The 8,313-nt window shown below is 38.7% G+C and overlaps 1 non-coding gene across 1 annotated transcript; it reads left to right on the top strand.

Moving 5' to 3' along the window:
- The first annotated feature begins 3,848 nt into the window (after positions 1-3,848).
- On the top strand, positions 3,849-3,920 carry TRNAG-UCC (transfer RNA glycine (anticodon UCC)). Its single transcript has one exon. It is a non-coding gene; the product is annotated as a tRNA-Gly (tRNA).
- The last annotated feature ends 4,393 nt before the right edge of the window (positions 3,921-8,313 follow it).

An 8,313-nucleotide genomic window follows, 5' to 3' on the forward strand; every position in this document is an offset into this window, starting at 1 on the left:
CAAAGACTAGATAGAAAGGGAGGATGGTTAAGAGGGAGAAGAGTGGAGGGGTTTTATACTCCGGTCGGAGGAAAGACGCGGGAGGCATGTCTGGGAACGGTCAGCTTGACGGAAATGGGCTCGGCTTCGGGACTGGAACAGCCAAGGGTGAACAGAAGGATTCCTCTTCCTTCGCGCGAATCCACCGTTGGATCATCCGCTCGTCGCTTTGAGATCCGCACAGAAGGATGATCCAACGGTGGTTGGCGCGAAGGAAGGGGAATCCTTCTTTCGCGCAAAAGCGGATCCGGCTCGCGGCGCTGACGCATTAATATCAGCGGGTGGAAATGCAAGTGGCAGTAATGATAAAAATGATGCCACACGAGTCTTTTTCCCTTGTCGACTTGCTACCGACCTTAAGGCCCCAATTCTACTTTAATTAATCAGCCGTTCAAATTCCTGCGCCGGTTAGTTACGCCCCACGGTCGAAACCTTGTCGGCTCCTTCTGGAGCCATCGCCATCCACGTGCGATCTCGTGATTCGTAACTAAGAACGAACGAGCGCACGGATTTGAAAGTCTAGCGTGTAACACACATAAGTAGCGGAAAACCGAAAACCGTGGCCGCTGTTTCAAGGTTAATTTCGTCTTTTAGAAATTTATATCACGTCGAACAGAGATACGGAGCAACTAGAGCTGTGTAAAGTTGGAATTAGGGGCTCAGCCGCGAAGGAATTCGTGTTATTGTTTTGTTTTGGTTGGTTTGGTTCTGTCTTTGGTGTGGCATAGGAGACAGCGGAACCAGAGAACAGTGGGATTCTAGACCGGTGCCTGGAAAAACGGAACCGAGAAGTCCCGGCTTTTCCGCGGCGAGCACTAGTGACGGAAAGGAGTATTTGGCCCCGCGTTACAGTCGAAATTACAACCATGCCCCCGAAAGTTCCGTTACGACAGCGTTCCCGTTACCTCACGTCCCAACGCGTTCCGTAGACCTCAGATGCAGCCATCGCGCGTTGGAGAGGTGAAAAAGTGATGGTCCAAGAAAGAATCCTCCATAGCTAAAGTCGGGCAAGAACTCTAAAAAATAGCAAAAATTTAAGAAAGTAAGAGTATCACATCATAAGAGAGCATACATGCAGGCTCTACGCATGTTGATTATTTAGAGCGAGGGACAATATCGATTACCAAAAGAGACAGATATATGCCTCGGAAGACACCACATGTCCGTTATTGTATAGGACAAACTGTAACCATCCTGCAACATTCCTCTTAGATGATGTTTGGTGACCCAAATAGAATCACTGATGTATTTTAGATCACCGATGATCCTCATCCCAGAATAATCTGTTCTCCACTAATTTAAGATTACTATTTTTGATATACTATATTCCAATGATTAAATATTTTTAAGTATCTATAAGTAACTTGTTTGGTATTTCATGAGAATTTAAGATTACTTACTATATAATACCCAAACTACTCTTAATATATTCCATAAAAATATATTTATTAATCATATAAAATATATTATAAAAAATTATTAATATATTTATCGATATACTATTTACTAATATATTCCATAAAAATGTATTTATTAGCCTAATAAATTATTAATTCTATAAATATATATTAATTATTATTATGGAATTAATATTTTTATTTATACTTATATATATATATATATATATTTTTTTTAATACTAATAATTATTTTGATTAGAAAAATAAGGCAAATAAAAGTAGTATATTAAATATTTTATTTATATAAATATAAGATATAATAGTATATTTATACCCTAATTTAAAACTATAGTGGAATAATAATACGACAAAAATATTATTAATAATGTATTATAATATAATATATATAATATCAATATAATATATATATATATAATTGATATAATATATTAATGATATATTAATATATAATTTTTTCCTGCTGAACTGAGAAGTATTTTTGTCGTCAACTTTCAACCTAAGATCATCCTCTTGAGATGATCTTGAATTTCTGACCTCAATGACGGATATCTATCCCATCACTGAGTTGGGCAGTGATTCAAGGAGTGGGAGTAATTTGGGATCACAGCCACATAAAATCACCGTGGTACAATCAAACACAGTGATCTTATTATCTCCACTCATATCATTCTTGATCTTAGGATGATCATTCTATATGAAATGCCCTCTTAAGTGTGTGAGATCATAATCGTTTTTTTAACGAGCTTTAATAATCTTAAATATACTTTCATTCAAAAATATATATCTCATTGCTACTGGTCGTCTACTCAAATTGCCAACTCGATCGATTGCTCGGGTTGGCAGAATGGTACGAGTCCACGAATCGATACTACAATAACCTTGCCGCAGCACAGGTTAGTGAATGCATTGTCAAGCATAACCTATGCCCAATGCACGCGCGTCATGCATGTCATGCGTCAAAACGGAGTTCAAATGATGAAAATATTTGATATGCTACAATTCTATGTTGACCAGGAGCTCATCCTCCCATTTAATCACGTCCAAAATTGTATGCGAGGGAACAATCATATTGGCTGGTGGTCAAACCCTTTTTTTTTTTTTTGTGTTAAAAACGGCTACTCATATCATATAGTTCGAACGTGAGTACAGCCCTCCAAATCACGGAAAAGTAAAAAGTACAACTGTGAAGGGACGTTTGCATCAGACGTCCACAAAAAATCACCTGAGTGCCGAGCGACAAAGGAGGCGACCCAATCTGCTGCCCGGTTCGCCTCCCTAAACACATGTGCTGCCTGAAAGTCAGCCATCATCTGAGCCATCCTACGGGACTCTCGGATGAGGGAATGGCCATCCCCAAACCGATCCATACCCCGAATCAAATCAATCACCACCGATGAATCACCCTCGAGGTACACCCGCTCGGCCCCGGACTGCCTCGCATAGGATATACCCTCCCAGGCTGCCTGTAGCTCTGCACCAACCACTGTAGATCCAGGCGTGCGCCGTCCTCCTGCTGCTATCATCCTGCCACGATGGTCTCTGATCACAAATCCGACCCCTCCACACAAACCATCTACCGACCTGCTACCATCAAAGTTCACCTTGAGATAGCCAGGGGGTGGGGGTGCCCAAGAAACAAAGGCAAACCCTTTGTGCATGGCCAAAGATTGGCGAATAGGACCGACCGTGGAATCCGATGAAATCAAGATGATTTATCTCAACCTAAACTTAAGCTACAATTTACACCAAAATTTGATGCATCTGCTTGGTGATTCAGATTTGTCTAGATCATCTAATTAAATTTAATGGACAAGAGCCAAATCTTTTAGCTAGTTTACTCCTTTTAAATAACTATATTTAGGAATATTTTAGTTTAATCAAACTTATTTCTATGAGACATGTACCCAATCAAAGATAGGTTAAGCTCTATTAAGGACTCATGCTTGATAATGGAGATCGTATTTTGTATATAATTTAGTTGATTAGCCATACAAGTCACTATCAATAGGGATCACCAAAATTGGGTGGGTAATATTCCTTTGAGTTCAAGGAATTTAGCTATACATAATTATGATGACTACTTATTTAAGGAATGAATATATTCTTTTTTTCTTAACCAAAATTTTTTTAAAAAAAAATCATGCACAGTTTGGGTTGGCAACTTTAACTCCCTGTTGATTCAACCTTGATGAATCTGCTTGCATCTATCTCACTTATGAATTTTATTGGAGAAATATCCTCCTTGACAAGAAGGGAGCCAATTTTAACAAGCATCATAAAACATATTTAAATAGTGATTTTTTTTATATAAATTATAAATAGTGACAAGGAGGGAGCAAATTTGAACAATATCACTTATGAATTTGACTAGACAATTCATTCCATCTCCGCGTTTGTAGTCCAACGGTTAGGATAATTGCCTTCCAAACAATAGACCCGGGTTCGACTCCCGGCAGACGCATTTTTTTAATATTTTATTTAATTGTTCGTTTTCCGTCATTCTGTTTTTTTTCTCTTAAAAAATATTTGATTCTCATTGAACGAAAAAAAAAAAAAAAAAAGGATTCCTACTGAAACAGATTTCTTCAAATACATGGATCTCACGTCCAGTTGGCAGTCCGTTAACCCAAGTTTGGGTTTGACGACAGATCTTATTTTCTAAGCCCAACCTGGCTCTCTGAGTGTGGGCCAAGGAAGCGGGCTTCTATGCTTTCATTACAACTAAATGCTAGCTTTCCTTCCTTTTTCATTCCAAGTACCGTCAGTACGAGTTTAAGCTTGTATTTGTGGTCTTGCATTGCATGGCAATGCATGAGAAGTGTCAAATAAACTGATTAATTTCCCTTGTTAACAGCCGAATTCAAGGTCTCTTTGCAGAAGGCTGAGTCTCTAATCCCTCTCAGATGCCTTATCCATTGATTGGTTTCCTTCTACATGCATCTACCTTACTCCTCTTTTTTCTTTCCTGGTGAGTACATCTAGTTTACTTTAGGCTCATCTAGTTTCTATATGCATCTACATGCATATGAGGGTGGCCTCGTATGTGGCTGACCATACTAGGAAAGCACTCTGGGTTAGTAAGAAGGAGTTGCCTGGAGCACTCTGAAACTTGCTATTTTTTGACTTTTTTGAATATATTTATACTAGAAGTATATGAATCATCCGTTGTAGCAAAAAAAAAAAAAAAAAAATCCTCGTCCTTCTTTACCAGAAGCTTGCCCATTTCCTGATATCTAATATATCTTGGAAGATTAATTAGCAATTTGATAGCAACTCATGTCTTCCAAGCAAACGCAACCTAACCTAGTGACCTTAATTAACTCCTTCCATAGACCAAATATAAAAATTGGGTAGCTAGAAAATTCCGCACGGTAAGATGGAACTTAATAAGCCTATAATTCTACGTCACGACCCTTATAAATCACCATGGCAGCGCTATAAAAGACTGCATAATATATCTGAAGATATAACCTCATGGGCGATCGCTACTCGATAACATGTTTTCCATGCAATTGGATGTTTTCATTTGAATTCTGACTTGGAAATAAAGACAAGAAAAAGTAAGCTTACCAAGCAATCACTCTTGGCCATATCCCCATTGATTGGCACAGATTTTTCAGGGCTCTTCAATAAGGGAAACTTGGGTCACCTTCATAAGGCACAGAGGAGCAGCATGCATAGACTTAGTCCTAGGGAGATTATCGAATGGATGATTGATGCCGCGTTCCATCAAATACGTTATGGGCATCGGTATGGACTGCAAAATTGCTACTTTGACTCAACATGTGGGAATTAACTTGGCTTGGTTTTCGAGGACCAATTCTCTCAGCCATGGCTGATGGTGATAGATCATGGAAATGTCACTTGGAGTCCACCTCAAATTAGTTGTGTCCACACCAAATTTTTTGCGAATATGAGAGACTTGATGACCAAGAGTACCTGAGTAGCGAGTAATTGGCTTGGACTAGTAATAATAAGACTTGGCGAGCGATTAACTTCATGGGCATTAAGATATGCACACATAAGTGGCAAGGGTGAGAGTGTTCTTTGGATCGAGTCGTCGAGAAGGCTTGATAGCAAAGGACCTCACCTAAAAAGACTAGCTAAAAAGATGTTATTTGGATAGTTGATGTAGGACTAAATACATGTCTTCATAGATCCTCACATAATTCTTTTATTTAAACCTTAGCATCCTCGCCATGCTACAATCCAAATTTATTTAAATCCAATCACAAGTACAATAAGTCTAAACACAAATATTACGACTAACCCGAAGTTAACCTAAATAGGTTTGTGTTGCAGTAGCTCCTAATCCACATAAACCATAGAATACTATTTTAACAACTCAAGATCTATCTAATGCATAGTTGATTGGGGCTAAACACCTATATAAGTACTCACCCGTTCACTTGCATCATTATATCTTTATTTTTTTTATTAAATTAGTGTGTGCATGGTATTTTTATTGGATTTTTTGTATCAATCCGCTTTCGCATGCTCCTATCAACTCCAATATTTTCTAATGTTCAAAAGAAACCTGGGGAGTTATCCAAGCATTTAGCGAGGCAAATCTTCCATGCAGTAGGGCATTCGCTACAACTGGCCATCACAATCTTCAAATAACCTTCTCAAAAGAAGCCTGAAATTTCTTCCTTTGTGTTACATATCCTCACATGAAACCATTCCCTGAGATGATGCAAACAATGCAGTGCAATGCTTCAGCATCTCTAGCCAATCATTCTCCCCATATTGGCCAAAGTTCAAAGCACTTTTACCAGGGAGAGCATGTGTGCCACTTCAAGAGAGTTCTTATCCACTTCAGCCACCAGTTCTGTGCCTCTCTTACTTCAACCACGTACCATCTATTCAAGTAGGAGACTTCACCATCAACAATAGGTAATTGAATAATTAAGGTAGCTCGTAAGGAGATATATCCACAAATTCCACCATGTACTCAGTACCAGTTGATTAATTAGTGGGACCCCGCAATGGATGGTGAACAATTGAATTGAACACAACTGGATAAAACATCTAGCTAGGGAGGATCCAAGACTCCGGGAACAAAATGGAGCAGCTGAAATATTGGAGGCTGATCCAAGGTTTCAATTGGAGGCTGATCAAACTTACAATTGCATGGTCTCCTGGGATTCGATCGGCTGCGACCATGCAGCATGGTGGCTCGAAACCAGGGACCACAAATTTGGGGGACAAATCTAGACCTAACCGGCATGACCGATCTAATGAAGCTAATTATACTTCCACTTGGTCATAATAATTGGGTGAAATGCCAAAGTTGGTCTTGACCTTACAATTCAAGGGAACAGGATCATAGTATAACAGTATTAGCTATTGGATATTTTGCATGGTAGGTTTTTAAGAATAGGAGGAAGACCAAGCTACTGCACTTCTAGTCATGTACATGGGATGCAAATTGTGCTGCAGGCTGTGATGTTGTACTCTTTCCATGTTAGCTCATCCATAGGTTAAAGGTTGCACAAGTTGTTGGGCTGGTTTCCTTCAGCAATTATGATTCTCTAGTCAAAAAGCATGCACAAGCCAAGTTTTCTAACGGTAACAAATTTATCCTGTGTTAGAATAGCAAGGAAAGAAACTAGCTAGCTTGATCTTTAATTCTTGAAGATAAGCACTTAGATTTACCTTCCAATAAGCTCATTGTGCACCCCATGCTGCTTTATATACAAGGATATGATAATGATAATGATGTTGATATCGCTCTTTTCTTTCTCTCAGACATGCTAATTACTATTATTTTCTAAGTATTTTAATTACTTGTCTCTTTATGTTGTGACTTGTGACTTCTTATAATAGATCTAGATGCTATTGTCCCCTCATGTTTGAATTAAATAATTGGCTACCATTTTGACTATTATTGTAATGAGGTATGGAGTACTTGGCAAAGGATTCTCCATATATTTGGAAAAACTTTTAAAAAATAATTAAGAAACATAATGCAAGTATTATGTTACTATCATGAACCAAGCAGCAGTCAGGTTAAGGCTTAGTTGCTCAAAAGAGTGCTCCTTTTGAAATCAATTCTTCACTTTTTATTTTTTGGCAAGATTTTTAAATTCTGCCATATCGATTATGTTAATGAGTGGTTGAGACTAAGATGAACCGAGATCTCAGTTGATATCAGCTGATATGGTAAATGGAAAAAATTAGAGGGAATTGAAATTTTTTGACATCTCGATTGATATATTTGGACCAACTGTTAGCATCCCTCATATGTCATGAAAATTTCGAAATAATTTTCAGATTGCAGCGGAAAAACATATGCGGGATCCGTTCATCGCATGAACGTATTTTAAAACCATTCGTTTGTAGATAGATTAGAATTAAATTATTTTAAACCATTTTAAAATCATTAAGAAGATCAGATCTTCACCTTATGTAGGTAGATGGTCTCCGCAAATCTGATTTACGTGGTATTTGATCAAGGCTCAGTGGAAGCCGCACACGCGTCCGGCCTCTACAGATATCCACACGAAGTACTGACTCGATCGAAGCCTTTGGATCTCACCGGGGTGCTAGCTCCCTTGCAGAGATGGCTATGGATGGTTGAAGTCCTCTCCTTTGAATCAACCTTTGATTGGCTTGAGAGGAGGAAGAAGAAGGAAGTGCCAAGGAAGAAGAAATGAAGGCTCTCTGCAGCCTTTTTCTTTTCCTTGCGCTAGAACCAAAAGAAGAAAGGGAAGGAGATCACATCACCCTTGATTTCTTCCCTTGTTGCTTGCAGATGGAAGGAGGAATGGGAGAGGAGGTTTGCTGCCGTGAAAGCCAAGAAAAAACATTAAGAATGCTGGCCGAAATCCCCTTCCCTTTTAATTCCTTAA

The sequence above is a fragment of the Phoenix dactylifera genome, chromosome 17, assembly GCF_051530095.1.
Source record: "Phoenix dactylifera cultivar Ajwa chromosome 17, Ajwa_hap1_PhDact_Kaust_v1.1, whole genome shotgun sequence".
NCBI lineage: Eukaryota > Viridiplantae > Streptophyta > Magnoliopsida > Arecales > Arecaceae > Phoenix > Phoenix dactylifera.